Genomic DNA, 19,807 nt, shown 5'->3' with positions numbered 1-19,807 from the left:
CGTCCAGTTCCTTCGTTTGACTCGAACGAGGCTCGTGGAAAAACGCGGTGGCTCTTAAGGCGATTCTTTTTCTTCGTTCGCGAAGCAAGGTGGAACTCTCTGTGATGATTATGAGTTGTTAGCTTTTTTTTTTGAAGGAAAAAGAAAACAAAAATAACAAAATGATATAAGATGAGGAAACGTGCGTGATTTCTGCTTTCTGGGAAATTATAGCGTTGCCTGATTAGTGTTTTCTTGGGACTAAATTAATACCGTGTCGAATCATTAGCTTTTTTTATATGTATCTCAGCTTTCTTCCTACACAGATTTTGTCGTTATATCGTTAGTTAACTTTCTAGTTCGAGAATGAAGACCCTACCAAAAGTTTTGATCTATATAATTTCAGTAAGTGTAATCGAAGATCTTCTTTTTCAACTAATATTAAATACATAGGAAAGTATCGTTCATGAAAGTATTTGGCCAATTACTTAGAAGAAGAACAGAAAACAATAGTACGCCCACATTGTATGTTTTATATGAAACGTTATACCGCGTGAAACGCTAGCAACATAGTTAAAAGAAATAAAATTCACGTAGAGATTCGTCTCATTTACCAAATGTTATACCGAGTATTCTACTTTGAATATTCTGTATATTTTTGCACGTTATATGCATTTCACGCATTTTTGTATCTTCAAGTTTCCCACGAGTGCATAAAAATCACCAGTCTACTTATTACATCTCCTGATTAAGAAGAAAGCAAAAATTTCAAGCTCTTCGTTATAACAAGCTTCGTTTTACAACTTTGTCATTTAACTCCTTATCTCGAGAACAGCCAGTCATCTACTTATAATACGGTCTGTCAGGACGTATCTTAAAGTTTCTTGCAATCCATGCTCCATAATCAGGAACTGTCGCTAAAAGATATTCCGCCATTGTACCTGGAACTTCGTTTCCATCCTATCGGTTTCCCACAAGATATTATGTTCATAGTATCTGACATAGCTTCGCATTCGAATGAAACTACGTAGTCATTCTTTCGAATACTTTCTTACAAGTACCAGTACCCGGTAATTTTCGACAAATTACCCTTCTAAAAGCGGCGATGATCGGGGTAAAGTGCGAAATCGTAACTAATATACGTCGTTGTAAGAGGCACGAAATTTGTATAAGAAAAGTCGAAGTCGTGCAATTTTCCCTGGTAAAATGGAGCTATTATCGGATCCTCTGCAGGGATTTCTTTACGGTCACGTAACTACGATCGTTAAGAGAAAACTACTCGTCGAATAGGTATACTTAGACGGTCAAAGGTCGACACGATCGAAGCTGGTACGCGAACGAAACACGTAGTTTCCGCCTGTTAACTTCCGATCGAGTTGAAAAGCCAAGGAATTATTTCTTCGATAGGACGCTTAACAGGCGGCAATCGTAACCTCCAATAATCCTCATATCTTCTCCTCTGTACGATCCTCGGCTATCATCGATCAATCGTTCCACCAGCTACCGTTCCTTTTATGCCTGTCGATCACGGGAACGCATAAACTCACGCTAGCGGATTATTTACGACTAGATAGGACGGCCTGTTCCTTGCGATCGCCGACAAGAAGATCGACAAACCTCGATTGTCTATAAATCTGTTTTGAGCGGCGCGTTGCCTCTCTCGTGCTCGCGTACAAGCAAAATAAATCTTTGGAAAATGTAAATGCGATTTTGCTCGCGTTTGCTTCGAAGATTAATTGCGATTCCGTTGGTGAAATTCTGCCCTTCGGCCAATTTACGTATATCATATCACGTAGTTAAATTTTAAGCGGTAAACTGTAGATTATTAACTGTCTATTTCTTTTTATTTCTTTTTGTTATTCTTATAAATTATAACTGTAAATAATGAAATAAATCTTGACAAAGAATTATTCGAGGAAATTGTAGAACGTTTTGTATTAATGATTTACAATTTAAATTTATTAATTCATGTATAATTATGCTTGTTCTGTTACGTTCGATTATTTTGACTATCTTTGGTAGTACGTCGAGGCAAAATTTAAAGCTGTAAGTTATTAACCATCTATTTTTCTTTTCTCCTGTTAACTTTGTAAATTATAATTGTATATGATAAAACAACAGTTTAACAAGGAGTTATGTAATAAAATTATGTAGGTAGCTTTGCTCCAATGATTTATACCTTTGACTTATTAATATTCAAGTCTCTGATCTATGTCTGCCTGTTATCAAAATAAGAGCGTCGCTTTGATAAATAAATATAGTTTCATTTTTTCAAATCGGCAACGTTATACATTTTAGAATTCGCTATCAAGCTTCTCCCAAAACAGAACGAAATAATATTTGAATTCTGCCTTGCAATTCGCTGCAAAAATATTTTTGTCAAATGTTTCAAAACAAACAGGCCAGTCGCGTTTAACCAATCCATTCGACGAAATCACACATAACAGTAAGCAATATCGTTCGCAATCAAACCAACCGAATATAAAACTGGTCTACCAACGGAGTTACCAGTACACGGAACAAGCATCGAACTCGTTGACAATATCATGAAGCTAATCGACAGCGTTGCACTCGTTTTTCCGTCACTCTGTAACTTTCGTCCGATTCACTGACGAGCCATGCCGGTTGTTTCTCCATTTTCGACCGCGATCCTGTATCCCATTTAATTCCTATCATCGCGAAACGACATCGCCAATTTCTGCTAGCTGTGTCGTTTGCCGTCGTCGCGCTCGAGGAAGCCAGCTCGTTTCCTCGAATATTTTCAGCCATGCTGTTACACTATTGACAATAAAGTTACCATTAATATCGGACCGTGTCTGTGCGCCGCGATCACGCATAAAACAGAGGCTCGATAATTATTTTCCATCGATAATCGATACGTCTGCCGCGGCTAATCGACTTTCGCGGTGCCTCCGCGTGTCAAATTGTCTCGCGAAGATGGGAAAAAGCTGAAGCTTTTCCAATGGGAACGCGATTCGAGAACGTTTGAAAAGCGAGTCCGAATCTCTTCAACGATTTTTCGTCACTTTTTATAGCTACCTTTTGTTTACGATCCTGTGATTTTTTATTTTGTTCTGCGTAGCAAGTTTGAGGAAATTGTTTCGCAAGGTACATTAGTTCGATAAAATGAACTGTTCCAAAAATTGATTTATTTTTAAATGGAATTTTATATGAAAGGGAAAGAATTATATATTGGATTATTTCTAGAAATCTCGTATCTATTCCGTGGAGTATTGAAATTGTATCGTAATTATTTTATTTTCCACAGCTTTGACCCTATACGCGTTCAAATCGAATATTTGTTTATCAGATTATAAATACATATAAAAATCTCATATCCATTTCTGTGAATTTTTCCAAATTAATTTCCTCAACCAAGTGGAAATTATAACACAAGTAATCAACGTCGAAAATGTGTCACGATCGTTTTATTTATTTTTTTTTTTTTCACAGTTTTGATCTTCTACCTACTCGGATAAAATGTTCGTATAATTACCGGTTATAAGTCTGATAATTTCATATCTACTTTGACGAAGTTTTAATCGGAAACGAATATCTCTGACATTTACAAAGTCTCGTCAACCGTATCTTCAGATTTCTAACTTTTACAAATTTTATATCAAGTAAATCGTAACGTTCGTTTTTAATCGTGAAATGATATTAAAAACGAAAAATCAACAACGATGTCCTTATCACGTTTTCTCCTATAATCGCCATATGCATATATAATTATCTCTAGCATAATTCGGCGCAACGTAACTTTTTTACATCGCAATCAACGTTGGATCATTTCCGCGGCATATCACGATAAACCAGTTTTTTCTTTTTACGCGATGCAGCTGCTTTTCCTCTACATGTTTTTCGGGCAAGGTGAAATTAAGTATACGGCCGTGGCGCTTGCAGCGATTAGAATGCATCGTTGGTCGTAAATCAGGCCGATTTTTATCGTTCCTACCAGAGCGAAGATAAGGTGACCGCGGCACGTATCGTTGTAACAATTGAAACGTGCCAGATTATAAATCATCCACGCTTCTGGTTTTTAGACTTATCGAGTAAAGAACATGTTGTTACGAAGAGAGGCGTGACTCGACAGTGCACGCAGCAGGAAGGCATGCATTTCACTGCGACCGTGTTCGTATCGGTGAAATTTTCGTGGCAATCTTATCGTTCTCGCCTTGTACCTCCCTTCTCGTTTCGAGATACGTTACCGTTTCTACGCTAACTTCATTAGCGCAAATGCGTGTAAGGAAACGCACTTGTGTTTCCTTTATTCGCGGCGATGCTGACTTTCGTGAAGCAAAGTACTTTCCTGAAAATGATCTCGTTTAGGTAGAACTTTCTTTTTTTACCCTTTGCTTCTACAGTTTTAAAACATACGGAATTATTATCCTCGTGCTTTTTTAACGGGGTTTTCAAATCTTAAGCACGAGCTTGTTAAATAACGAAATAATTCGCCGAGATTTGACAATCGCGAGCGAATTCTTTTTTCAGAAATTTTCATTCTCTGACATCTCGCGCGAATCTTTTAAATCGATCATTTACTATGCACATCGTCCGCGTTATTTACACGTTTTCAAACCAGAGAAAGGAACACGGAGAGAAACAGGTTCGTTTCAAATAGTCCTCAGTCTGCCATTCATGAAACACTTTCGCGAAAATAAAGATATACGCTCTTTCTGACGGAAGAAAGTCGCGCGACATCAGAGCGGTTCTCTGTATGGTAATATCTGCCTTCCGTGTCGTTGGAGATGCGGTGGTTGGACAGGAAGGTATAAAGAAGGTGCCATTAAAAGAATAGCTATCTTTCGATCTGCCGATTGTTGAACATTACAGGACCAATTCTGAGTTTCTTGATGCATTCTCGTTCACTCGCTTCCTTCTCTTTAACTTGTATATCGGCAACGATGTATATCGCCGAAGCAAAGTGTCTAATCAGCCATCAATATCCCAACGGTCCTTCCGCCGAATGTTCAAGAAGAAGACGTGAGTGGCAACGGTCGCGGACGCCTAACAAACGCGTAGATAGCGGGGATATTGAGGGGCGACAAAAAGAAAAGAATCAAATCCGATCGATAGTCGAGTTTAAACCAGGAAACGAAAAAGTTAAGTTGTAACCGGGCAGAGAGATCGATTAGCGAAACCGAGAGTGATACGCGACGCGATCAAAAGAAAACACTTGTTAATACATATATTGTTGACCTAAACACCGAGTGATTATTTAACGCACTACGATGAACGATGCCTTATTTCCATCGTCAGTTTCAAATAGCTTCAAAGATGATTTATTCGTTTCGAAGTAAAGATTTTTCATAATTTCTTTTATATTGTAATCTTTGAACATGTGAAACTTACATATGGTACCATATTAACTTCGCTATACCTTTCAGAGAGATCATCCGAATATTTTTCTAATTTACGAATATAAAAGCTTCTACAAGCCACGTACATCTCTCGTTACAGAGAAGAATGTATACATATAATAAAATTGTACGACAAAGTTCTGACTGGAACCGTCTTCCACTCATTTTGGTATTCGTGTTCCGCTGCTCGAAAGGACGGAAAACAAGTAGACGGTTCGTGGACGTTACAGTATGAAAGGAAACGAGGTAACTGGGGATTGCAGTGGAGTCGACTAGCCATGGAACGACTGCAAATACGCGAAATTCATTCTGGAGGGCGATCCGCTCGGGGCCAGGTTGCCTCTTGGTTCTCTTCTCCTCGGGAAAATATTCATACGTGGCATCCGGGGACGAGAGGCCGCTAAAAACGCAGACAGACGCCCGATGTGGACGTCAACGTCGACGAAACGTGAAAATATATTTCCTGGGGGGCCTGGTGTCCGACCGCTTTTCATTCGCGACTAGTGCTTTCACGACGTTAAACTGGTTTTCGCGGCCATCGGTATCCTTGGTCGTTGCGCTGTCAAGATTCCTTGCCGGCTTCATCTTCTTTTGACTATTTAAATGCACAGCCCGTGTTGGAAATGTCGGTTGGATAGCAGCCATTGGAAGTTGAAAATATGTAGGTGATGTATATTTTGTTACTTCTTTTCGTGGTTACTTCTTTTCGGTTTGTTGGCGCTCGTGCTCGTAAGACCATTTTTAAGACTGGAACCACCGATAGTTAAGACGAAGCTATTTCTACCAAAACCAGTCAAATGACTGGCCTTTAAAAAATACATAATAATAGAATATTTTCATATTTATTGATTTATTACTTTCTTACAGAAGGAATTCCATGTTATGTAGTACATTTTTCGTATTATTAATCCATCTGGGACCATGATCCTTAAACGAGGATTGACACATTTATAAAATTGTAGAACCAGTCATTTTGACTGGTGTGGTATCTCTAACGTTAGTATCTAGCGATCTAGCGATCGATCCGGAATTTTCCTGATAACTGATATCATCGTATCGAATGATACGCGGTAAAAATCTGAAAAACGTGTGGGAAGTTGTACAAAACGAGGAAACTGGTCAATTGGAGTTCGATAAATAGATTGCAGGACCCTTTTACACTTTGACAAGTAACAGTTATTTTAACTGGTATTGGTATAAGTAGCCTTGAGACAAAGTTATTTTCAGCCTGAATACATAAAAGACGAAATAAAATTCATTATATTATTCTTTTAGTTATCGTTGCGAAAGTCATTACATCATTGTGGAAAAGATATAACATGAAGTAAGAATTTTAATATAAAATTACAAAACCAATCAATTTCACTGGTGTGGTAGTTTTAGTGTTAACACATCTTTTTTACTTGTAGATAACCACGATTCCGTATTTATGAGAAATTTGTTCTCTTTTACTTCCTACATTGTTTTACAGTTTTGCATCATATCGCATTAGGAACGTAAGATATAGCATTAGAATTTGCAAAAATTGATATTATTATATAACTGAGAAACAATACTAGCGAAACGGGGTACTTTGTACTTTTAGAATAGAACAATAGAAGCTATCAGAAGTTTCTATTCGTTTTTAATGATAGAAGATCATCGATAACCCTACACGTTTTTATAGTACGTAATTTTTACAGCGGTAGCGTGCTACCCACTACTTAAGTGATTTTCTACAACGAAGTGTAGCGATAAGATAAATCTTAAACGTTGAGCGTTTGGCGTAATAATTAGCCTTAAAATTCATCAACTTTTAATTACCGAAAGCTGTTAATATTTTCATCTTCTCGTAAGATTCCCAATTATTTCTTCAAAACTACGCAATTTTTATTCTATTAACCTCTTGTTTTTAATCTGAATACCGATCTTATTTTTTCAAATTTCCGTTCGACGAATTCTCACGAAATCTCGCGCTGCCTATGAATCCGCCGTCTCAACTTCTTTCCGACGCAGATCAGAAACTTCCCGATGCAGTTTTCTTTCGAAAATCCTACTCTGTTTTTTGCAATCACTCGAATTCTCTTTGTTCTGCTGGCCTCTGAAAGAAACCATTCACCTTCTGCTTATTCTCACGATCCTCACGGTTCGTCGGTGATTTTCCTCGGAAAACGATCGGAAATTGAGGGTGCACCGGGCAGCGCGCGTCTGCAACTCGTAACTTTTACCAGTTTGATGAACTTTTCCGGCGCACATCGACGAGTAGCCTGTGAATTTCGTATAATTCGAAAGTTTTTGCGCGTTACCGATGTATTTACACACTGCCTGAGCGCAGTTTGATTTTCGAGGTCGAAAGACGGACAAAGCGTAGATAACACACCCACGCGTTGATGTTGATCGTCCAGTTAGAAAACACGACAGCTATTAAGCACTTCCACACTTAAGATGGATTTTCACATGGAGTTTTCGCGTTTTACGGATGCTCGCTTTGAACGATTTTCTGCGACATTGGCTGGCAGAATGATTAAAATAACCAATTTCGGAGTTCTCATAGAGATATTATAGATTTACAAGAATGAATTTAAAGAATTTCAAAGGAAATTGATTAGATCGAGATTCGTTGAAAATTATCTTTTGACTTACTAGAAGTTCCATTGGTTTAGTAACGTGAAAATTCGACGATTTTCAAGCTTCTCATCAAGTTTCAATAATATTCTGTCAAAAGAAACTCGAGATTGTAATACGAATGGTTTAATTTATTCCGATAAATTTCTGCAACGTGATACGTTCGCAAGCGAATGCAATACGATTTTTTGATGTGGATAACATCAATTTGAAAAGAATTTCCAGGAACGACGCGCATACGTGTTCTGCCCCTTCAGATTGGACGTTATTCTGAAAATTCTTATAAAAACCATCTTTCTGTTTCCTATGAAAATGATATTGTTGTTTAATCTTGAAACGAGTCAAACGATTTCCAGAAACAGAAAATTGTCCGATTCGTTTATTCGCTTTTATTACGTATTTAAATTAATGGTACGAAATGAATATATTCGTGAAATATAAAATTAAATTCAATTAGTAAAGACAATTATACCTTTCTTCGATTAAACGTGTAAGGATAAAAGTTCAGTTTCAGATAATAAAATATATTATATAATACGATAACCGTTACAATTCAACTCTAGCGTGAGTATAATTCAAATCAGTATCATCCTTTTAATTATATGTTCATATACATATGAATATCGGTACGCAATGACCGTTTGAATTTTGCAATTACACTGTGTGTTATAATTTCAAGCGTTAACTTCATTAACCGAAATATTACCATATATTTCAAATGCAAACAGGTAGGCAGCACACAAATGAAAATTTTGGAACGGCGTACGATTTCAATCGTTTAGATCGTGTAACCGTTATTACCGTAAATATCCCGGCGGATAATAATTCGTGCAGAAATCAATTTTGCAAGAATTAAACGCATTTAATTTATTCACTGATACGTTAACTTGCCATGTTTTCAAGTTCGCTGATATTTTTAATTTATTTCTTTTTAAACATTTTCTAACGCAACGAATTCGATAGCGTAAGCTATAATTAAACGCAATTAAGTCGCGAAATACTCAATTAAACCATTGAAAAAGATAATCAAGGTGGATACTATCGGCATTCCTGCTTCTCGTAACATTCGAGAAAGAATCGTCGTTGTTCACGTGAAAGGAAGCAGACTGTCTTAACGCGTAAACCAAACACGTTTACGGGACAGTTAAGTTGTTTTGACTGGTGCTAAAACGATTTCGGTGTTCTTGCGGCGGAAAGACGTGACGGTGAAAGAGACCGGCGCCGATTAAGAGCAGGCTCGCAAGGTTAACCATTGAATTCGACGACTCGCGTCCAGGCTGGTTCACGCGAGAAAAACAAACGCGTCGCGAGAATCCCGTTTCCAACAGCGGATCTCGTGGAACGCGTTTTTAACGCGATTGAATTCCAGTTCGGCTTGTTGAGAAACGGGTTAAGGCCGCGACGTTTCGCGGTGATTGACATATTTTCTGCAATCAGTGCATGAATTTTCTGTTGAATCTTTTAGTGTATGAAAATGGATCGTTTATCGCGCGCATTGACAATTTCCATTAAGTGAAAAAATTCATTCGATCATTAACAAGCAACATGTACATAGTAAACTATTGTACTCGTGAAAGTACTTAAACATTTACCATGCATTTGTATGAATATATTATATCATGTACGTTATACATAGCTTACTGGAAATTCATCAACAGCGCTATGAGACACGATCATCGCGATTAAAATTTGAAATCACTTTGATAATGTATTATGTTGTCCGAAAAGTTTCTTTCGTTTTGCGAGGAAATAATAGACGCACAACGTTTTTGTTTTATATTATTTTGTCGAATTACGCACGATCCATTTTGTTCTGTTGAGATAAACACCGCGACATTTCACAGACTTGGTTTCACGTTTGTACGAAGGTGCACTGTTGTAAAAAGCACGTTTGCGAAAGAAAGACACTTTTCGGACAACTTAATATATAAAAGTTGCAAGTCACTAATCGCAAGTATATTTGACAGAGAATTAGTTGTCTTAAATATATAATTGGTAGACGTAACAGAATCGTACAAAATTCCTATAAATAATCAAATACTGGTTCGTTCCATAACTAGAAACTGCTATAAATATTAAATCGAAGAAAAGGGACGATTACAAGACATGAAAATATTCCAGGAAATCCGCCTTACATCTTTGATTTCAATTTCGCAAGGAAATGTCTACTTCTTTACGTCGACGACTATATCTTTTTCTTCACTAGCGAAAAGAAGGAAAAAATCAATTTGTCGTCGTTGTCGTTCACAATGCCAACGCAAATTCAACAGTCTGCCTCCGTCACCCTGTCGACACGTCTCGAGTCTACGTTCAACAAGTTGCTTTTCTACGACTTCTTGGTCCCCTCCTCGAAACGCCCTTTCTAATCGTGTCAGCAATTCAAACGTCGAATTTCTTTCGAGGACAAAGAAATTTTGTGGTGAATAGATACGAGTAGATCGCAAGGGGCAATGGCTCGCGTGATAACGGGCTTCGCTAATGGCGCTACATCCGGAACACGTGTTCCGTTCACCGAGCTCTCATCTCCTTTTTGATACCTTCCACGTGTTTAACTGTATGAATGCATTGAAACCGGAAGGAAGGACGAACGAGGCGCGTGAGACATCGTCTCGTGGCCAGCTAAGAATAACTCGTAACGTATTGCGATCCAGACCTTGCAATATCGTGCGTGAGATTGAGATTTTCGTGTACGAAAAGACTTTAATACGGGAAGAAGCGTCTACTGATATGACAGATATATTAAGCCGTAGTAAATAAACTTTTTACATTTATTTTATTTATTTATTATATTATTTATTATTTTTTCTTTTTTTCTAATATAAAGCAATAATATTATACGCACGTATCACGTAATAGATCATTGAGACCTGCTTTTCCAAAATCGTAACATCGAATATAATTAATATTATGTTCAATAACGAGATATTCTCACAGAACCGTCGGATACCGGCATATTTACTTCCGTTCTAAATTTACAAAGAGAAATTTCATTGAAATTAACAGCTACTTGGCAAATTCCAAACGATCCATTGATACATCGTGAACAGAGAATTATCTTTGAAACATCCTTGACCCAGACGTAACACGGCGAACAAGTATTACATACATTGTTCCTGAAAACGATAACTGTAAACCTACGGAGAGAATTGTGGGAAAGATCGCAGAGAATCAGCTTGAGAGCGAACTTGCTAATTGTGACCCTGTCTGCTTATGAGCAGATCCATTTTCATTCTGGTACGTTCAGAGTCTAAAAAATTCCCAATTTCTATTCTATCAGATTTCGTTTGTTAATGGAGGAATTTTACAGTTTTTATTATATTTTTTACGATTAATTTTATAACTATGATTTTATCCGACATATTAATTCTTATTGTGTTAAACGAATAAACGTTATGAAATTAATTATACGGAGAAAATTTTATAGTAATATTACGTCGAATGAAACAGGTCCATTCGCGATTTTAAAACTTTATACCTATTAAAATCCATCATTCCCTGCACCCTGTGCATTTTGTTCGCCAAATAAATCAAATTATTCGTAAAATATAAAATTCCACGCTATTTCGTAATCGATATTCAAACTTCCCGAAACTCAACCTTGTAAAAGGTTTTTTTTTTCATAAAACGAGCAAATATTGCCTCGGTCCATCGATTTAATTTTCAGTTGCACCTCCGTATTTTCCTTTCTGTCGAAAACGAGTGTATTACCAGCCGCGCGTCTACATTTCGACGACCAAGTTTTTCGAACGTACTGCAGAAGTCAAAGAAAAATGTCAAAGAAAAAGGAAAAGTAATACCGAGAAGTTTCTCACGTTCCTCTGGCTTTCGAGATCAAAAATGTTAATCGTGCGACCTGTATTCGATTTTATTGGAGATCGTGCACTCCATTAATTGTCCCTTTCGTCGAATCAGCAAAAGGAAATCTAACAAAGGATACGTTAATTACTGATTACAATTTTTTTCAGTTTTGTATCGAGAGAAAAGAGCACAATGCAGAGGACTGTATTTTATGGATGAGGTCAGGCCACGGATGTATCGATACCAGGGATTGCAGCTGTCAAGTGATTAATTGTCGGTGTATTAGTTACCGCTAGTACGTAACGGCGTCGATTAATTTCCGGTTCGACGCGCCTCTTCGATTGACGCCACACCGAAAAACAAGCTTTGGTATATTGATATTGGCGTCCCTTGAAACAGTAATTATCGAAGCTACGCAAATAATCGCCTGATCTTTGGAACATTTATTAAACGACCACGCTTCTGCGATTTTTCAACGGGAAATTTCAAGATACAAAGTTATTTTATGCCGATAGTAATTTTCGAATATTGTTCGAACGAGCGTAATTAAATATTTTATCTCGATTACGTTTTACTCGTTTTAAAAAGGCAATAAAAAAATTAAATGCGAATCCTAACAATAGGAAGACTAAAAATTTGATAAGTGAAAAATCCTTGAATTTTAAAATATCCAAAATAATTATTTTGCTTCGTGTTATTGGATTAGTGAGTTCTTAATGAGGATTATTAACTTTCGAAACTCAAATATTTTCCTTTCCATTGTATGCAAACAATGAAAAGTATGAAGAAAGTTGCTTTTAATACACTTCTTTTCGTTCATTTCACCAGCAAAATTGAATAAGTCGAAAGATGTTTTTATTCTAGCAAAAAAATTTGCAAACGGAAGAGTAACTATTATAAATTGTATTGAATATTACTCTCGAATAATGTCCCAGAAATATCCCAATTTTTATTCGCTTCTTGTTCCTCGAAAACTCTTAAATTTACGATATCGTTCTTCGCTGTTGGAAATATAAACTCCGACAGTTCTAAAAATTGTTCTTTCTTCGAAAGTAGTACAATCAAACAGATGCAATAAAATTATATAGTTGAATTAAAAAACTAGCATGTTTCGTCTCGATCATATTATAAACTCCGTTAATCGACAAATCTTAACAGCGTGACAATTTCTGGAGAATCACCTTCTAAAGTGTCTCGTTTATCTCAGACAGCTCTGAAGAGAGAGATCTTTGAAAGATCGAAAAGAACCGCGCGATTTTCCGGATTTTGTCCCGAGTCAGAATAGGTTATGTTTGAATTCGAGGAAACGCTGTTGTTTTCGATAAATAATGTCCTTGGTAGCTTGCGTAATTTATTTAAATTGAGATTTCACTTCACACTTTCACAGTACAAAGTACAAAAATTAAGACGGTAATTATTTCTCTGTTACTTTATTTCGTCGAGCGCTAACGACGTTATAGGAATTAGCCAGACAGCATAAATTAAGATTTCTTTAAATTCTCATCCTTTCGATAAAAATTATTAAAAAGTGAAAGTTAAATTTTAGTTTAAGTAGCGTCTGAATTAAAAAACGACAATATTTGCCAATATTAATATCTGAAAAATAAATCAGATGGAACAAAAAATTAGTGGTACTTTCATTCGAATTTTATTCGAATAATATTAAGCTAGAATTATCGATGGAATTTATTTGCACGTCCATCTCGTTGGAATGATTTATTTACGCGATGTATCGTCCCGGTAGAATGTTAAGAATAAGCACTGTACTTTACAATAATTCACGCGTTACCGCGTGCTGCACGTTACGTGGAATCTCCTTTCGGGAACACAAAAGAAGTTTGACACGAGCTCTAAAGTGTAATCGCCTTTTGTGAACGAAAGAACGGCGCGATGTCGACGTTGAAGCGGTAAATTATCAAAAAGAGTAAAATAAGGTCAAAACGTAAAGTTTCCTGGGAAGAGCTGGGAAAAAACGACGAATTAAAAGAATTAAGGAGCAAAAAATATCTAAAGAGCCCTGGCTAATAGTACTTAACGAAATATCTCCTTAGAAATATTAATTTAACGTCTTAGAAAATTACTCACAGTAATCAACAGCAATTTAACAAGAGACTTGATTAATTGTTTAACATTTAACACTTTTTGCAGGTTCTAAATGAAATAATTAATAGTTTACTTTTAGATAATTACATTTTATTATAGTATATGTACCATAGCTGAATGTTCTTACAACTTCCATTAAAAACGAACAATCGACTTCAATTGCATAGGAAATTGCATATACATGAATTGCATGATAAAACTTACAAATAAATTTTCGGTTATCCAAAAAGAAAACAAATTTCTCGCTCATCAAAGTGCAACTAAATCTATTCAAGACTAATTATAATTACTTTCAGACGTTGCGCTCGTGTCAATATCTCCGGGTCTGAAACAGAATTTCTCTGCTACGTATCTGTTCCGTCATATAATTCACAAATCGCTAACTAACTGCACTGTATTTATCTCTAATTGAATCTGTGTTGCATTTACATTAGCGATTGAGTTGCGAGAATTTTAAAGCTTACTGTTTGGCATCATTCGCGCCACTATAATCGTTACTTCAATCTTGCCCTTTGACCCCAAATTTCACGTGGCTAAATGCGATCTTTGCCACAATTATTTCTAAGCATAGATACGTTCTACTATCTTTAATGAAACTAATTGCAACATTCTTACTTTTAGATATTTTTTCTACGAATATATACTTTACATCTGCAGAAATATATCTTAACATACCGAATTTTACCGAAAAGTTAATTATCAATATCAATATCCTTTCTCGTTTTGATATGTCTCAGTTCCCTTATTTTTTCTTAACTTCATCTTGTGTCTTTATACTCACTGACTCTTCGATCGAGAAACACTCACTACGATTTCTTCTTAGACTAAACATTTATTGTCTATGGCAAAGCTCGGCATAACAAACGTTTCGACTGCATTAAATGTTACAAGAAGTCGTTATGAAACCTGTACTCTAAACTCTAAACGAATCACCAGTCTGCAACAGAAACTCTGAGATACGTATCGCGCCATTTTAGCTAACAACCGAAGATTAACGATTTGTTCTATCCAGAAACATCCGGCTGGCCACAGTGAATGGTCTGTGGCATTTGTCCTTTCGCCGAATCTAAAAATAACATAAAAGGAGATGCACGAGTACAAGTTATTCCATTCAAGTTTGATCTTATTTGAACGAAATATTTGGAAAAAAGGTAATTTGAAAATACATTAAAATTGTTGGTGTAAGTGTGTTCTTCGAGATCGCAGGAAAATTAATGTGACTCGCAGCCAGGTGAATAAAGAGATAAACCTTGTGATTTATGGAGATGCCGTTTGGTGAGTTTGGGAACTGTAATTAGATTCGAGTGTCCCTTGGTTTTTGTCCTTGTTCCTTCTTCTTGACAAGTTTTCGAAATCGAGTAGACTATCTATTTATCTGGATATAATTTGTTAATGAAAACGATTATAACGAAAAATTGATAATTTCTTTAGAATTCAATACGTCGTCGATCAATTCTACGTCGAAACTATGCATCAATCTGATAAATTTACCTTCGTAGACTTTCCGAACAATTAAAAAATATTGATAACGCTGATTATGCAGTGTAATTTTAATTAAATTGAATTAATATAACAATTAAGCTAATACTGTTCGTTTTTTAGAAAACATTCTACCCTAGAATCTATTATCTATTTTTTAAAGGCTTGTATCTTCGAATTTATTACGTTATTTTCTTCTTCAACTATTTTATATTACGATGAATTTCTTCAGCCACTAATTGGCATAAGAGCGGAATAAAAATTAACAAAAATGAATTTATACAATTTTTCCTGGGTAGTTTTTCTTTGTAATTAATTTTGTGTGTTCTTCCGTTCTGCGGTAATATCTTGTTAAGTACAAAGTCATTTGGGATTCTCTACATTAAGATTATTAAGGAAATGAGACTATGTATCTGGAATGTAGAAAGAAAGCTTTTAACAGTGGAATTGCAATTCGCAAGTAAATTTGTAGTAAACGATATTACTGTATAACGTAATTTCCTCTTGAAATGTAGAATATGTTGAAGCATTATTACGCTGAGAGTAAAATGAATTAGTTCAGTGTGAATCCGTGAACAGGACGGAAAATATTTTTACGCGAAATTTAACTTTCTTTTAGATCTAACTAGATCCGTTGAATCGTCTGCTGACCATGTTCTCGTAAAATATTTTTCGACACGATTTTCAAGTGAATATTCTACTAAAGGAGGAAACGTTGAATCGCGGAAATTCGACGTCGCCAGAGATATAGAAGCAACACAGATTCGCGGAATATTCACGGAAATGAAGTTTATTTATATCTTCACAAGATCTGAAATAGACTGTTGAGGTGCGATAGATTCTATTATTAATGCAGTTTGCTATAATCTGAATCAGCATAACTACATAAAGCCACGTATTTGTTGAATCTATTTCACCTAACTATGGAATTAAATATAGTTCGAAAAAATGATCGACATCGTTCTTTTACAAAGACCACTTGAATTATAAGTTGTAATACTTTCAGTACGTTTTTCCTATATTTTATTTCTGTTCAACATTTTCCAATTATGAAATGAAAGATACGTTTCGCGTGATACGAATTCCAGTTACGGTATCCACGGTGCAAAAACTAAGATAAATCCCTCTTTGAAGTAACACAATTAATTCTGTATAGTCAGTATATAAAGTCTTGCTGGTTGTACAGAGGTAAATGTATAACTTCGATTTTCGAACTACTTCCTAAATGCACGCATTTACGTGTTACAAATGAGCCAAGCTTGCAACAAAACATAGAAGGCGAATACGACAGAACAACGACAAAATACTGGTTCTCCACCTCTAACATCCACTGTCACGTAGACGTCTTTTCTAAAGTAATTTCGCAATCGCATTATACGATAACGCGGTAACAATCATCTGACTGTGTTATACGAGTTACGACAATTATATGGAATGGCATTGCAGTTCCATATTCTTCAAAATAACTAATACGTAGCTGGATCACAGCTTACAATGAAGTAACATTGAAAGCGATGGCACGAAAGCGATAATGGTTTCATTTTCTAAGGTTTAGCTGCGACGAGGTGCGTAGGTATGAATAATACGGATGTAATTATCGGGCAGCCGTAAATTGAGGAAGCAGTAACAGTAAATGTTGCATATTACACGGTATCGTTGTTTGTCACGATCGATCGTCGTACATAATGATGTACTTTCATGGTAATTATTGACTACCCGTTGCCAGTTTGTAAGATTAGGCACGTTACTGATAATTGGTAGCGTTATACCTATAGAATTTCTCTTTCTTAAACAAAGGTTTAAAAATAAACGGCATTCTCTTAATGGTAGAGGATACGTTAGCGCCTTGCTGCGATAAACCTTTCTTCAAAGGCATTTGTAACAGTGTTAAGAATGATCCTGTTAAGACGCGGATGCTAATGAGTTTCCTTTGATTTTCTCGATTTGTAGAACGGCATTTAGGATCTAATATTCATACAGAGCTATAATATCGCTATACGATTTCGTTCCTTTACAGTGTGTAGAGTATTTTATGTTTTCTTTGCAATAGACGCTTCGTTTAAACGTCTTCAATTAAACTGCTTAATTTATAGTTGCGGAAATATGTTTGAGTTTATTAGTTTGTAACTGGAAATGGATTTTAGTTTTATAGACATTCCTTTGTATCTTTTTTTTTTTTTTTTGGAATTATTATTAAAGCGTGAAAGATGCTTACTATCTTTCTTTGTGTATTTATTTAACATTGTGTTTGCAAGATGACTTGAATTTTCTTTAGAAATATCACGACATTGTTTTAATTTATACTTTCGTACAACATTCGTACACTGTTATGGAATTTCGACCCTGAAGAGGATATTCAACAGTCTGTTTTGGCATTTTTCTCTTTGTTTCTTTTAATTATTGTTATTATCAGAATAAAGAGAATTCTTGCTTTTCATTAAATATTTCTTTGATATTTATGTCTGCAAAGTGGAATTTCCCTTCAGAGGCTTCGTGATATTCAATATCTCGGAAGTTTAAAAAGCTTGCGTCTTCGGACTTACATTACCCGACTCCTCAATCTTTCAATTACAGAGCAATTTTTCGAGAAAACACTCATCTCTTAAACGATCTGCCACGAAACGAGACTGAGCTAACAACTTACAAGAAGTTTCTTAGTTTATTAATCTTACGCGGAATTGTTTGCTTCGTCTGTTTGCAAGAAGAAGAACGCGTTGCAACAAACCAATTTTTACCAAAGTTCCCGAGTTTTCCGTTTCACGTCGCAATATCTTTATCGTTTTCAAACTCGATTCCAACAGTTTTATTTCTTATTAACCACGTCGAAGAGACATTAAGCGTAAAAGCAGCGTACTTTTGGGATTTTCTAATATTAGCCTTAAATTAATCGTCGCAAAAAATCTAACGAGCTTCATTAATATAATGAACATGCTGCATTTCTAAAAAATATTTTTACGATGGATATTTTTTTTTTAATTGATATTCATCGTTGACAGCGCTAATTACGAAAAACTTAGTTCATTTCCAAGACACGCAATTTATTTTTCATTAATTTTTAACGGCAGAATAATAGCAACATATCTTTCACTAATCTTGTATCTTTAAAAGATCCAAATACTCCGTTAGAAATTAATTGCGCCATTCCAACCAAAGTATCGCTATTAAATAATATATGTTCTTGTGGTGCGTATATCTGTCATCAGCCACGCAAGATTAAATTGGTGCGTGTAGCATAGATTACTGCAACTTACGCAACAGAAAATAGCTCGAGAAAATCAGTGGTTCGAATACATTTACACACATACGTTCACCCTTTCTTACCAAATAGGACACCAGATACATCCTTCTTTAACGAACCATAAAATTCTTAAACAAATCATTCTTGACTGAAGTGCAATCTTATTTTAAAACCTCTGTTCGTGAAAAATACTTGTTGAAATTGATACAGTTGCAAATCATAGAATTATATCACAAACTGATAATAATCGTAACAGATATCGATATTCAGCAAGCTAACGATTGCTGAATTCCATTCATCGTGTCGTAGACGAATAAATCTAATAGATATCGCATGCAAATGATCGCTGAATATATTGATAATAAAAGCTATCAAATAAAAATAAAAAATTTGCATATCTTTTAGAAATGGCTTATTAACGTTATAAAGTACAAAAATCACAATTGTTCACGCATTATTTATAACACTTACACCTGATAAAAATTTAGAACGAGGAAGATCGTCGTTTTTAAACAGACGATCGATTTCACGGAAAACAATCTTTCATTACAGACTTCATAGTCAGAATTTTAGTAAACTGGGTCGGCGATCGAATCAATTTTTGATGACCATAAATTGCGACCGGTCGTCGCTTGTTCGTACATTTATATTCCTGCTTCAGTCAGGCCTGCATACGGTCGAGAAGCATGGACGATGTTTTATGCTCGATCAATGCCGGCCTGGTCTCGATTCGAAAAGCGAAATTGTTGGGGAGTTGGCGCCGAGAGATCGCTCGACCTCGACGTGCCCTAAGGGCCTTGCAGTGAAATTGCATGCGTAATTACTGGAGCGTGGACGATACCACAGACTGCGTTGCATATCCGTGTTAAGTAAATTAAACGCTGCCACACCGGCGTTGCGTTCGCGCGAATACGCACGTTTATATTATGTTCCCATATTCTCTGTACGCATGATACAGATGCTATAGATGCGATGCATTCATGGAGAAAGCTATATATGTAGATACGAAGGTGAGAAGTGAATAGTAAACGTGAGCGTGAAACGTTGCTTAGATTTAAACATCGATTAAGAAGGATTGGGAAGAATAACGTTCTCGAAGCAAAGACTCTGATCGTGATTCAACTTATTTAAATGCTAGAATAAGACATTCGGAAGAGATTCATCAATCGATCTCCGAGTTTATAAAAGTTTATAAAACCTCGATAATCTCGAGAACCGGATGACTGAAATTTCGAAAGCTTCAATT

General features: G+C 35.9%; 1 protein-coding gene across 3 annotated transcripts in view; it reads left to right on the top strand.

Moving 5' to 3' along the window:
- Positions 1-19,807, top strand: part of LOC117233347 (FH1/FH2 domain-containing protein 3) — a 242,306-nt gene that overhangs the window by 121,186 nt on the left and 101,313 nt on the right. The window lies entirely within an intron of this gene.

The sequence above is a fragment of the Bombus vosnesenskii genome, unplaced genomic scaffold (genome assembly GCF_011952255.1).
Source record: "Bombus vosnesenskii isolate JDL3184/JDL3185 unplaced genomic scaffold, Bvos_JDL3184-5_v1.1 scf7180000013295, whole genome shotgun sequence".
Taxonomy (NCBI): domain Eukaryota; kingdom Metazoa; phylum Arthropoda; class Insecta; order Hymenoptera; family Apidae; genus Bombus; species Bombus vosnesenskii.
This window is presented reverse-complemented; position numbering and strand designations above follow the sequence as displayed.